At 40.4% G+C, this 13,527-nt stretch overlaps 1 pseudogene; it reads left to right on the top strand.

The window, feature by feature from the left end:
* The first annotated feature begins 1,690 nt into the window (after positions 1-1,690).
* LOC143886875 (AT-hook motif nuclear-localized protein 23 pseudogene) lies at positions 1,691-2,982 on the top strand (annotated as a pseudogene).
* The last annotated feature ends 10,545 nt before the right edge of the window (positions 2,983-13,527 follow it).

Raw genomic sequence — 13,527 nt, 5'->3', positions numbered from 1 at the left:
AACTATGTAAAATCTCAAATCAGGTCGAGTGTGCAAAAGGTTAGGGACATCCAAAGTGGTGGTTTGGGCATGTGACTTGCGCTCACAAACAAAAAGTTAGGGACACCCGACCCGAAGACGGTAAGAGCCAATAGAATGAGAATTGAACACGAGGAGAGAGAAAGAGAAGTGGCTGGGTGGTCTGAATGAAATATTGGGTACACGCACTTGGGTGTGGAGCGGTGGTTGGGCCATCGTTTTCTTTGAAATGGAGTCGCGTGTGCAATGTGACAGCGATGTGGCGCTGTGTGATCGCTAGCACGGTCGCAAGCACTGGCGTAGTATGATTGCCAGAGATGGGAGGTCCATGACGTGATGTGACATGGGAGGTGTGCAGTCTCTCTGATAGTGACAATCCGGCGATTGGCGGTGGTAGCTAGGAATAAGCGGTGATGGGATCGCATACGGTTCAATTAGAGATGGAGCACGTGAGTGAAGGGATGTTGTACGACCCTCGATGGTTGTAAGTCGGTGAGCTGGAAGGCGCCGGGTGTTCTAACCTAGTCGGGGGGAGTGCGGGGGCCTCGGTTGACCTTAGTCTCGTATCCTGTCGAGTGGTGGTAATTCGGTTGTAAACTGTCGAGTGTCGTCCAGCCGAGGGCTCTCCTCTTCACCGAGGTGATAGTGATGGTGCCACAAGTGCTCCAAACAGTTCCTTGAAAAAAATCCTAGGAAAATTTTATTTTTCTTCTTTTTTTCCTTATATCCAAAAATTTCTTATGGCTTATTAGAAATTCAAGGTGGGCCCAATGGGAAAGATTGAGACATGGGTTTGCCCAATCACAATGTTTCTTTTGCTAATTACATCCCATGATTTCAACTTCCAATGGAAAACTTAAAAAAAGCGTCATTATGATAAATTAATGTGGCCCACCCACGTGACACTGGGGTTATCCAAAGATGTAGTACTGTAAAATCGTATTTACCGAATGATCCCAACTGTCCAATCTGAGCCTGCACGTGAATGCTCTACTACCTTCAAGTTTTTTATGGAGTTATTTTCTGTCTACTATCATCTATAGTTGACAATTTGACATCAAATGGATTGGCTCGGCTCGGCTCAAGCTTCTCGTTAGCTTACTTTAAATCGCTCCCCCTGTAGGATAATTCGCACCACCATGAAGCAGACTTCAACGCTTTTTAACGTATAATCTGGTGTGAATTATCCTATACAGACGGTGCGAATTCATCATTGCCCCAATAAAATGAAATTTTGAAAAGGAAAACACTCTCCGTGTTGAGAATAAAAACGGGATGGACATGACTGTTGAATTGACCATTTTAAAAGTAGACCGTTTTATTGGAATTAAACTCCTTATTTTGTCTTCTAGTAGACGTGGCTCTATTAATTGATGCCCTTTTTTTCCCAAAACGGATTCCCGTTTTCCTAGCAGGGTTGGAAAGGAAAATAAGTAAGCGGAGCCAGAGTCAGTAGGAAAGAGCTGTCAGCTCGGCTAAAGCCAAAGCCGACGGCTACAAGGGAGAAGGCCGGCCAAGGAGACAAGATGGGGCCCACTTGCCCGTATCTCTCGTTTGTAATAGGGCCCCACATACGTACTAACCCTAAGGTCAACTCTCTTAACTAGGGTTAAGCACGTAAAAAGGTTCTCCATCTCTGTATCCTCTCTCTCTCTCTCTCTGTCTGCACTCCATCCTCGTTTTTTATTCGGTCTAGGCTTCGATTTCTCAACCTCTCTTTTCTCTTTTATATTAAATATAAAAATCCAAATCTCTTTTTTTTAAAACAAAAGAAAAATCTTTATTTTTCCTTGTGTATGTGGAGATGACGGAGTTGGATTTAGGGACCGAATCGAGATACGTTCACAACATTCACCGGCCGTCAGAAATACACTTTCAAAACCAACCGGATTCCGACGAGGACAACCCACGTGGACAATATTCCGGGGAACCAGGTGACATAGTGGGCCGGCGGCCGAGGGGCAGACCGGCCGGTTCAAAAAACAAACCCAAACCGCCTATCATTATTAGGCAAGAGAGCTCCAACACACTCCGAGCTCATATACTCGAAGTGGGACCCGGCTCTGATATATTCGAATGTGTTGCCACGTATGCTCGCCGGCGGCAAAAGGGAATCTGTATCCTCTCCGGCACCGGTGCAGTGACAGACGTCAGCCTCCGGCAGGCATCCGGTGGGATCGTCACGTTGCGCGGGCGGTTCGAGATCTTATCTCTTTCGGGTTCGTTCTTGCCGCCCCCGGCTCCGCCGGGGACCACGAGTCTCACTGTGTTTTTGGCCGGCGGGCAAGGGCAGGTGGTCGGAGGGAGCGTGGTCGGAGCACTGATCGCTGCAGGCCCGGTGATCGTGATTTCCGCGTCGTTTATCAATGTTGCGTATGAACGGCTGCCGTTGGATGAGGAAGAATCAACGGTTCAGATAATGCCGACGGTGTCTCAGTCATCTGGTGGTATCACTAACCCGTTTTCAGACCCATCCACAGGGTTGAATTTTTTTAATTTGCCCCTCAACATGGGGAATTGTCAGTTACCTGTGGATAACTGGGCTAGTAACACAAATGGGCGGCCTCCTTACTGATAGACAAAAACAAATTACCCCAAGGAGATGAGATGATGCTCCTGCATTAGGCCGCTATGGTGGTGTGGTGGAGTACGTTGTAAAGTTTTGGGTGATGGGTGATGAAAATTCTGGCCGAGTTGATTTGATTGAGGATAAGTTACGGGCTATGGTTTGGAAAAGGTCGGAAATTCATGGATTGTGAGCAATTAGTTTTCTTTTCTTTATTCTGTAGTTTAGTTTTTGTTTTTCCTCGTATCATCTTCTTCTTGTTCATGGATCTTTCTTTTTTCGTAAACAAAGGGTTTGAGTCTTTGGGTCTTTGTGCCTGATTCCAAACATCTGATTCCTTCGTACTACTAAATGATATTTCTTCTACTTGTAGTAAATAGTTACTACAACTTGCTATTTATTGGACTGTTTTATGTTTGATTTTTGTTTTGTTGCTGTATATGATGTGGCCATTTGTGATGGGACTATTCTTAGATAAATCTGGCAAGATTTAAGGTGATGTGTTTCTATTTAATTTCCATTTTTAGGATTAGAACATTAGAAGGTAGGGTTCCTAGGATTAGGGTTTTTTTCTCTTGGTTTTCTCAATTGGCTTTTATGGTTTCGTCTCCTTCCTGATGGGTTTCTATTTTCCATTTTTTAGCATTCGAACATGAGAAAGTATGGTTCCTTGGATTAGGGTTTTTTCACTTGATTTTCTCGAGTTAGCTTTTATGGTTTCGTCTTCTTCCTTCTTTTTGCTTTCGAAACACGAGGTCTGTCTCCAAACATTGAGACAATTTCACGATTGAATTTCATAAAACTGCATTCATTGTAGTGATTCCCTTCTGGATCCATAAATAGCTTTCCATTCTGTCAAACTACTTGTTCCTCTTGATCTTCAAGTTCTGTTTGATATATCATTTTATTTAATCTTTGATAAGCTTACAAAACTAAAATGCTCTTTGCTATAAGTTATTCTTTTCTTGATAGAAAAGAAAAATACTCAGGGTGGCACAGCAAAACTTTATATATAGCCAATTTAGGAGGTCCATCTCGGCCTCCTAAATTGGCTATATATAATTATTGCCATTTCAAAAGAATTCAATGCCCCTGATTGCCACAAACACTGACAGGGGTGTTCCTGGTGATCAAAAGGGGCGAATATATCACTTCACAAAATAAAATTCTATTTTGGCATATCATGGGTATTCCCAGCTAAGATAAAGAGCTCTTGGAGGGTTAAGCCTTAGTCCCATGGCAGAAAAAGAGGAAATCTTATGGCATGCGATTCTACTTTTCACTATTTGGGTGTTGTGGAAAGAGAAAAATTCCATGGTGTTTAGAGACCAAGTGAAACCGCCTCACTTTCTTTTCACTATGATTATAGCTCTTACTATTGCATGGGTTAGATCTTTGCCTTGCTTCCGGTTTGTATCAGCACATGATCTATGGCAAGGATGGTCAGAAGCGGTGATCCCTCAAGATTGGGAGCCCCCTTGTAGGGGCTTCTTCAAGCTTAATTTTGATGGTTCTAGCTTAGGTAATCCTGGGCCGCCTAGAGTAGGAGGTCTCCTTAGGGATGCAAGAGGAGATACATTATGGGCGTTCTCAGGTTCCATTGGAATCACCAACTCCAATGAGGTGGAGATTAGAGCTATCCATCAAGGTATAAGGATGATGGATCATCATTTTCTAGACAAAATTATCTTGGAAAGAGACTCCTTAAATGTGATAAGATGGTTGAAGGGTAGCCCGTCCCATGGAGATTTGCAAGATGGTTGGATGAGATCTCGGATTGTGTGGAGGGAACTCCAATCTCATTTCATCACGTTAGAAGGTCGGCCAATAGCGAGGATGGTGATTCTAGGGCGGAGTTGGAGGCCTAGTTGGCTGTTGGATTTGTGGTCTTTTATTTATTTTTATTTTTTTTCATTCTTCCTTCCTGCTTGTTTTGGGTTGATCTTCTCAATCGTCGTGCAAACCCGTGTATTATTTCTTTTTTTAATTTAATTCATTACCATTAAAAATTGTTTTTCTCCTATTTTCAGCCGCTTCTCACCCTGTCCTCACTCATGCCCTCTCAATTCTCTCACTCTCCTACCCTCCTTGCCCCTTTCCCACCACTGGATAAACTAATATTCCATGGGAAGAGTTTTCGTGGCTGCCAAACATGGCCTTAAGCCTTTTTGACCCACGCCACTCCATTGTCTAGTTTTCGTTGAAAACTAAAACATCAGTGACATTAATGACATCAATTTGCAGTAGTTTCAATTATCATGTTCTCTAAGGATCATTGGAATGCTTTTGGCTTAGAGGAACAACTAATTCAATCTTAGTATTCCATAGTGATAAATTCCTTCCTGGAAGAATGGTAAGCTGTGAAAGGAAGTAGTCCCGATGAAGAAAAACCAACCTCCATAGAGATGTAGAGTGAAGGACATATTTGTGGCACCCAAGTGCATAAATTGATCATCGTGTCTGCAAAACTATTCATTTGAAATTCAAGAGCTTAGATGCACCTTTGGATCAAATTAACAATTCAATATACTTCTTGATGTGTTATTCAACCCCCTTAGTAGAATATCTAATCATAATATTGTTGTTAGACTTAATACAATATATAATGGCCGCTGATACACAATCTCTCTTCCTCCTCCCCCCCCCCCCCCCCCCCCGTAAACGGGGGGTGATTTTATCCATCAGGGGAGGGGGATATCATTTCCCTATATAAATGGGAAATGATATATTCAACTTCTTCCCCATGCCACTTCCACTTCAGACATGCCCCTCTAGTGTAAAAGAGTAGTCATAAATACACTATAGGAGGCTGTCCCAAGTGTCTGATTCCTCAGATGCGGAAGTGAGGGCGGCACATTTTGGCATTTTGAATATTGATAGAAGGTTGATGGATCAGACAATTGTTGAGGGAGATTCGTTAAATGTGATTCGTTGGCTGAAAGGTGGGGTGGCTCCTCCGTGGAGATTTCTTTCCATTTTTTATGAGATTGAGGACTTAACTGTGGGGTCCGCTATCGGCTTTCAACACGTTAGAAGATCGGCAAATGATAAGGCGGATGCGCTAGCTAAGCGTGGTGTCTGAGGTTCTATTATGTGGTTCGACCACCTTCCTCCCTGAAAAGGGGTTTTCTCTGTATTTTGTTTTTTCTTCGTTCCTGTTTCTTTCTTGCTTCCTACTGTAGATATGGGTGGTCCATCTCGGCCTCCTAAATTGGCTATATATAATTATTGCCATTTCAAAAGAATTCAATGCCCCTGATTGCCACAAACACTGACAGGGGTGTTCCTGGTGATCAAAAGGGGCGAATATATCACTTCACAAAATAAAATTCTATTTTGGCATATCATGGGTATTCCCAGCTAAGATAAAGAGCTCTTGGAGGGTTAATCCTTGGTCCCATGGCAGAAAAAGGGGAAATCTTATGGCATGCGATTCTACTTTTCACTATTTGGGTGTTGAGGAAAGAGCGAAATTCCAAGGTGTTTAGAGACCAAGTGAAACCGCCTCACTTTCTTTTCACTATGATTATGGCTCTTACTATTGCATCGGTTAGATCTTTGCCTTGATTCCGGTTTGTATTGGCACATGATATATGGCAAGGATGGTCAAAAGTGTATGAGTAGGGAGATATGTCCGGTGATCCCTCAAGATTTGGAGCCCCCTTGTAGGGGCTTCTTCAAGCTTAATTTTGATAGTTCTAGCTTAGGTAATCCTGGGCCGGCTAGAGTAGGAGGTCTCCTTAGGGATGCAAGAGGAGATACATTATGGGCGTTCTCAGGTTCCATTGGAATCGCCAACTCCAATGAGGTGGAGATTAGAGCTATCCATCAAGGTATAAGGATGATGGATCATCATTTTCTAGACAAAATTATCTTGGAAAGAGACTCCTTAAATGTGATAAGACGGTTGAAGGGTAGCCCGTCCCATGGAGATTTGCAAGATGGTTGGATGAGATCTCGGATTGTGTGGAGGGAACTCTAATCTCATTTCATCACGTTAGAAGGTCGGCCAATAGCGAGGAGGGTGCCTCTAGGGCGGAGTTGGAAGCCTTTGATTTCCCCCCTTAGTTGGCTGTTGGATTTGTGGTGTTTTATTTATTTTTATTTTTTTCATTCTTCCTTCCTGCTTGTTTTGGGTTGATCTTCTCAAACGTCGTGCAGACCCATGTATTATTTCTTTTTTTAATTTAATTCATTACCATTAAAAATTGTTTTTCTCCTATTTTTCAGCCGCTTCTCACCTTGTCCTCACTCATGCCCTCTCAATTCTCCCACTCTCCCACCCTCCTTGCCCCTTTCCCACCACTGGATAAACTAATATTCCATGGGAAGAGTTTTCGTGGCTGCCAAACATGGCCTTAAGCCTTTTTGACCTACGCCACTCCCTTGTCTAGTTTTCGTTGAAAACTAAAACATCAGTGACATTAATGACATCAATTTGCAGTAGTTTCAATTATCATGTTCTCTAAGGATCATTGGAATGCTTTTGGCTTAGAGGAACAACTAATTCAATCTTCGTATTCCATAGTGATAACTTCCTTCCTGGAAGAATGGTAAGCTGTGAAAGGAAGTAGTCCCGATGAAGAAAAACCAACCTCCATAGAGATGTCGAGTGAAGGACATACTTGTGGCACCCAACTGCATAAATTGATCATCATGTCTGCAAAAAAATTTCATTTGAAATTCAAGAGCTTAGATGCACCTTTGGATCAAATTAACTTAATTTTTTAAATTCAATATACTTCTTGCTGTGTTATTCAACCCCTTTAGTAGAATATCCAATCATAATATTGTTGTTAGACTTAATACAATACATAATGGCCGCTGATATACCCCCCCCCCCCCCGGCGTAAATGGGGGGTGATTTAATCCATCGGGGGGGGGGGGGGGGTCGCAAATATATCACTTCACTATATAAAATAGTTCTTCTAAAACTGCTTCCATGGTATCTCGGAGCCACCTAGACATGTTATCATATTTTTCTTCTAAAATTGTTCTCATTAAAGATGGATTTTCATGGTCTCATAGAGAATAACAAGATAATACCTAGTAGAACTTGTATCTTCGCATGCAACATCGGCAGTTAAGTGCTATAAAAGGAAAAGGGGAGATTAGTTCAACCCAAGTTATTGGTTTTTATTTTTTTGTTAGTCAGCTGGGGTCAAACACAAGACCTCAACTTGGATCGTTCAACCTAACCGCTGGAGCATTAGGATCACCAAGCAAGTTTTTTATTAGGGTTTGGAAAATGAGAATGAAGAAAACAAGAACATGGAAACCAGGTTTGAGCCCATGACATACCCACCAAATTACGTCGTGAATGAAAGAGGGGAGAATGAAGTAATAATTAAAAAAACAATGAGGGTTCCATAGAAGACTTGGTTTTCAGTCTTCCAGATTGAGAATTAATTAATTAATGTATTTATTTTTAAACAATAGCAGGGGTTTGATCATGAAGAAACAAATTCTCAAACTCCCAAGCACAATTGTATTATTACCAAAGTCGCATGTGACTGTGTGTTGCAAGTTGCAACTTACCCACCAGAGAGAGAGAGAGAGAGAGAGAGCTCACCTCATTTTTGTTTGCTTATCCATATGAACATAAAGGTGTTGGGATAGGTGTCTTGTTTTCTATACAAATAGGAGACTCCCTTTGATTTGGGTTTCCTAGTATGACTAGAATCGAAAGAGGAGAGTTAGGTTTCCTAATTTTACTATGCTAGGTCTAGGTCTTTTAAGATAGAAAATTCACACGACCATGTGTGGGTAGTGAGAGAAACACACAGAGAGAATTGACAGAGAGTTAATTTCTTCTTGGGTTTTCTCATGGGTTTAGAAACTGAGAGGGGGTCTTTTGTTCTCTTTACTTTGTGTGTACGGTCTTGGGGTTCATTTCGCCATTCACAATCAGTCTCTATCTATCTATCTGTCTGATCCATCCATCTAGTTGTATCCATGTACCTAGCTACTACCAAAGCCTATTCTTTTAGGCTATAGAAGTAGGGACGACAGAACAAATCTCGGATTCTCACGCCTCCCGGTCGGCCGTGTTTGTGACCAAGGGAGGGGCTCCCGAAGGGAATGGGAGAGCCTCCACAAGCGCTTCGAGTCAACCCCATTATAATCTTATTATATTTTTATTTCTGATAATGGAAGATCATAGAGGGCGAGCCTTGGCGCAACGGTAAGGTTGCTCCATTGTGACCTAGTGGTCACAGGTTCGGGTCACGGAAACAGCCTCTCTACAAAGTAAGGTCCTGCTCGTTTGAAATTCTGACCAGCTTTTGTGACTCCAATACCGATTATTGGACTTAATTTTGTGTCCAATAATTGGTACTGAAGTCACAATTAGTTATCAGAATCTTAAGGCCCTTTTGTTTTAGACTGTGACAACCGATTGTAAGCCCCATGTTATCTCACCATTGGATTATGTGCTAGATGAAGTAGTTTAGATATATTAAGAAATTAATGTAGATTAGGATGATTTGATTTCATGTTTATCTTTATCTTCCTTGCCTATCTCCTAAGTGCTCTATATAAGCACTGTTTAGGATTTGATTGTAATTAATTGAGATTAGTAGAAATCTCTTATTTTAATCATTTATACTTCAATACCCCAAACTGATTATTGACACAAGATTAAAAGTAATTTTGAGTCTAATAATAGGTTTGGAGATCACAATTGGTTGCCACAATCTAAAACAAACCGGGCCTAAGCAATTTTGTTAGCATGAGGCCACCGAGCAATGCACTATATACCACAGTATGGTCATCTGCATTAACACTATGATTTTGAGATCGATGTTTTCAAGAAAGATTACCAGCATTAGAAAGATCCTCAATGGGCCGTTGCAACCTTGCAAATGTCTAGGGGTTCTTTGAATGCCTTTAAAGATTATTTTCATGTAATCTTATATGCAAATGATTTTGATGTTATATATGATTATTTGTAAATAATGGTTATAATAATGTTAGAAATGATGTAGGTAATGGCTTCCAGAGAGGCTTTAACACTCCATTTTCAAAGAGGCCTACGTCTTAACAAGGACTGTTTGGCCTTAGAAGCATCATTTTCAATGAAAGGCATGGTCCCAACCTCCAACTTCTTAGGTTTTTAAAGGGTGTCCTTAAAGGGTGTCTTTGGATTGTCGGAATCAGGAATCAGAATTGACATCTGATTTCTATTCCGATTTCCTTCTGATCAGAATGGAAATATTTTAAATAAAAAAATTAATTAAAAATCTAATTAAAAGTTCATTCTTGGGTTTGGACCTGTTGCTCAATCGTTGAGGCTTTGTATCTCAACCTAGAGGGCCTGTTTGATTTGAGGTTAGGTTTGTTGGGATAAAACTAAACCCTGAATAAATACGAATTCAGCATTTGGTGAACACTTATCCTAGATGTAAACAATCCCAGCTTACCTACCAAATAAAAAGTGTGTTTTGATCAGACCAGTATCAGAATACCACCTCTTAGGGCAGGAAACATATTTGGCATCTTTTTTCCCTTTTAATAATAATAATTTTTTTTTTATAATAAATTTCACCCTGGTGTCAACTCCACCCCTTGATTCCATTCATATTTTTAACCAATTGCCAAATCAGGCGGAATCGGAATAGGATACTAGTTCCAACACCTGATTCGAAGTTTTGGCATGCAAAGTGAGTGCAGCAACGTATCATGTGAAGTGCTTGTATAAAATATTATTAGAACAAAATTGTACTTAAAAAAGCATGGATATTTCAGGATAAACTGTCTAGAAAGGACAGCCAATCTCAGGAACATCTTATCCGGGGACGTTGTTATGCCCTTTTTGAACAACCTCTCCCTCTCTTTAAAAGCTCCTCAGTCAGATCATCAATTTGTCCGAGTTTCGTCCTACCAAGCTGATCAAAACTTCTTTTGGCTCACCTGAATTAATTAACTAAAAGTTAACCCGCTAATCATTGAGTTGCACACATCGAGTCTTTTCTTTTTTTTACCTTGGACTCACAATCAGTTCTCAAAATCCAAAACGAACGAGGCCTAAATGTAAATTTCATTGTCCAATAATCAATTTTGTACTCACAATCAGTTCTCAAAATTCAAAACAAACAGGCGAAGGGTACTGTCCAACCTTGTCAATAGCTGGAGGGACCATGCTAACAAACCTAAAAGGTCTCATTGTATAAGTAATCTCTCTCTCTCTCTCTTAGCTGGGGTTAGGCAGACCCCTACCAGATATATTAAAGAAAAAGACAGATACAACATGAAAGCCAAAAGGCAACCCCACAGCATAAAGGGGAAACAAAAAGATCTCCAAAAGGAAAGCCAAAAGGAACACAAGAGAGGGCAAGAGGGCCCCAACCCCTCTCTCTCTCTCTCTCTCTCTCTCTCTCTCTCTCTCTCGTGTTTATTTTAATGAACAAGTAAGATCTCGATCTAGTTAAATTCTCAAATTCAAAATTAGGATTTTGCTTATAAAATTCAGGTTTTAGCGTAAAATCCTGGATTATAAAATCCATGTATCCAAACAGCTATGGCCATAAAAGATAATTTTAAAATACTGTATTATAAAAGGACATGGAGTGCGAAACATGCATCACTAAAGATTGCGGTCCGTGTTTCTCACCATATCATTTCTTTCTCTAACTCCCTTAGAAGTCAGAAAAGAATCGAAATGAGACTTGGTTTCCAGCTTATGTCAGCTCAGCCATCAATTTCCAACCTGGCAGTTTTTTCTTGACATGATCTAAGCAATTTCATTTTGACCCACTTATCAATAGCTCTCTCACACAGCAACTTAAAATATATCAGCACGGGCATGTTTATGGCATATTTTGTTATCACCCTCTCTCTCTCTCTCTCTCTCTCTCTCTCTCTCTCTCTCGCGCATGAGACACCTCAAAATTGATATTGACACTCCCTACTGTTCTAATTACCCCTCATTTTCTTCATAGATCCCTTCTCTCATCCTAAGTGAAATATTTCACTCTATATTTGATATCTACACTCTCGTCCAAAGTGTCAAAGTTTCTTACTGTCCTTGCCGTCATTATTCTAAGTAGCTAATTGCCACTCTTTATTTTCCATTTTATCTGAGTTTCTTTTTTTCTATCTCCAAACTTTTCCATCTTTGGTTTATTTCAGTTGTGGTACCTCATTCGAGGTGTGTACTTGGAATATTGGCTCCTTTTAGTTTAGGTGCTTCATTTCTTTTGAAGTTCGTGCCTAAAAGAGAATTTCAATTCCATGAGGATCGGTAAACAAAACCGACCCATATTGTCTTGACCATAATTAGAGTTTAATACTGTACTGGTTCAAAACAACGTAGTAAAAAAATGGAAATACAAGAAACATAGTTTATAATTTTGTCATTTACAAAATATGGTGGGGTTAAATTGGAAAGTTGGCCAAAAAGATTTGTTTAAAACGTTTAAAACGCATTTTAAACGTGTTTAAAATGTTTGCCTAAAAAAACAGAGTTTTATTCATTGTAAAAGTTTCAAACGGAGTTTTAAACGGCACACAGATAAAAGCGTTTTTTTGAAAAAAAAAATTGCCATTTAAAACGGACTTTTGCTAACTATGGTCTTGCCCATAAAGGCTCATTCTAACTCATTGTGGTATTGGTCCATTAAGGCCCATGTTCAGAAGGATCGATATTCAAAACTGGCTTATGAATTCGCCCATCGAAGCTCAAGTCAAATCCATTTCATTAAAGAAGTGGTCTATTATGACTCATTGAATTTTGTTACCACTCTTCTTTGCTCAGCGCCAACGTCTTTTAGCAATCGGCACCAATCATTGTAATCAAATGTCTTCGGGAACAAGCATTTGTCACCGAACATCTTCAACAATGTGCATCAAACAAGCTGATGGTAATTATTGGGGATGTTTGTCATCAAATGTCTGTAGAATTTTCAATCCACATACATTTGTGGAGGCATGTTAGAATATATAAGATCCAATTGTTCGATTATGTGTAGATCTCACCGTTATCATCTTGGAGATAGATTAGGTAAGTGGATTAGAAGAGGTAACCCAGAGAGATTAGGAACGTAGATTGGATTAGGTAACCCAAAGAGATTAGGAAAGTAGATTGGATTAGGATTATTTCCTTCTATAATTATCTTGTTTCATTCTATGTTTGTCATGTAAGTGCTCTATATAAGCACACTTTGAGATTGACAGTATCAAGTGAAGATTAGTGAAAATCAAATTTCTTCATTGTTTCACAGCTCTTACGTCGAAGAGAGGATATCAAACCTATTTAAGGAAAGAGCAAACCTGGCATTGCTATTCACATGAGAAACAAATGCATAAGGATTTTCGCATCCGGCACACTCGAGACCAAATTAACAGCCAAGATGGGTCGAGAGATTCTAGCATAGATATCACAATCTTCCATTGTTGCGGCCTGGTAAGTCAATCTCTCTCTATATCTCTCTCTAGTTCAATTTCGGATGCATCCTTTTCTCAGACGAGGAGTTTGAATAGTTGCACGATATGTTTAAGAAGTTCATGCACAAAGGAGAGAATAATCGATGTATGGTGGCAGACTATCCTCACTCACGCAATTTCAACTCACGTGAGGTCCACGTGTGAGTAACTATTTTATTTTACTTGAAGATTAAGGAATGGCAACCCTCACACGCGCTATTACATTTACACCCCGAGCGCAAGATAGCTTTGCTACCGCCTTAGCCCAATCTACTGCCTCCGAACCCCACGCGCACGCTACATTATCGTGCGAATCTCACACATGCATGTAGCTGATTTTATTCAGAAATGATTTTTCACACCCTATAGGATAATGCGCCCCATTTTTAACGTGAATTGTGGGCATCAAGTCACTTTAAAATGGGGGCGCATTTTCCTACCGTGGGGGCGAAAAAATCATCGCCCTGATTTTATTCCCCATACAGATTACCACCAAAGAGAATAAAACGGGATAGGCAGAG

The sequence above is a fragment of the Tasmannia lanceolata genome, unplaced genomic scaffold (assembly GCF_043159265.1).
Source record: "Tasmannia lanceolata isolate RefF3 unplaced genomic scaffold, GAP_Taslan_0.1 ptg000002l, whole genome shotgun sequence".
NCBI classification, from domain to species: Eukaryota; Viridiplantae; Streptophyta; class Magnoliopsida; order Canellales; family Winteraceae; genus Tasmannia; species Tasmannia lanceolata.
Note: the sequence above shows the minus strand (reverse complement) of the source record. Positions and strands in the feature narration are given on the sequence as shown.